Below are 222 nucleotides of genomic sequence, written 5' to 3' on the forward strand. Positions count from 1 at the left end.
TCTTTATTCGCCTGTACCTAACCGGGAGAATAGAAAACCGGGGAGGCCAGAAACAAAATATGATGATATGAAAGCCGATGGAGGGGGAGAGATGAAGGAAGCTTTGCAGAGTGCCAGGCAGAGGTGCCTCGGCAGGTTGGCCGAACGATCAGTCTATCACATAATGATGATCTGGTCGTGATGTCAGAGAGAGACGAGTTCCCTCCGACGAGCCGACGGCGC

The sequence above is a fragment of the Penaeus monodon genome, chromosome 34, assembly GCF_015228065.2.
Source record: "Penaeus monodon isolate SGIC_2016 chromosome 34, NSTDA_Pmon_1, whole genome shotgun sequence".
In the NCBI taxonomy this organism is placed as follows: Eukaryota; Metazoa; Arthropoda; class Malacostraca; order Decapoda; family Penaeidae; genus Penaeus; species Penaeus monodon.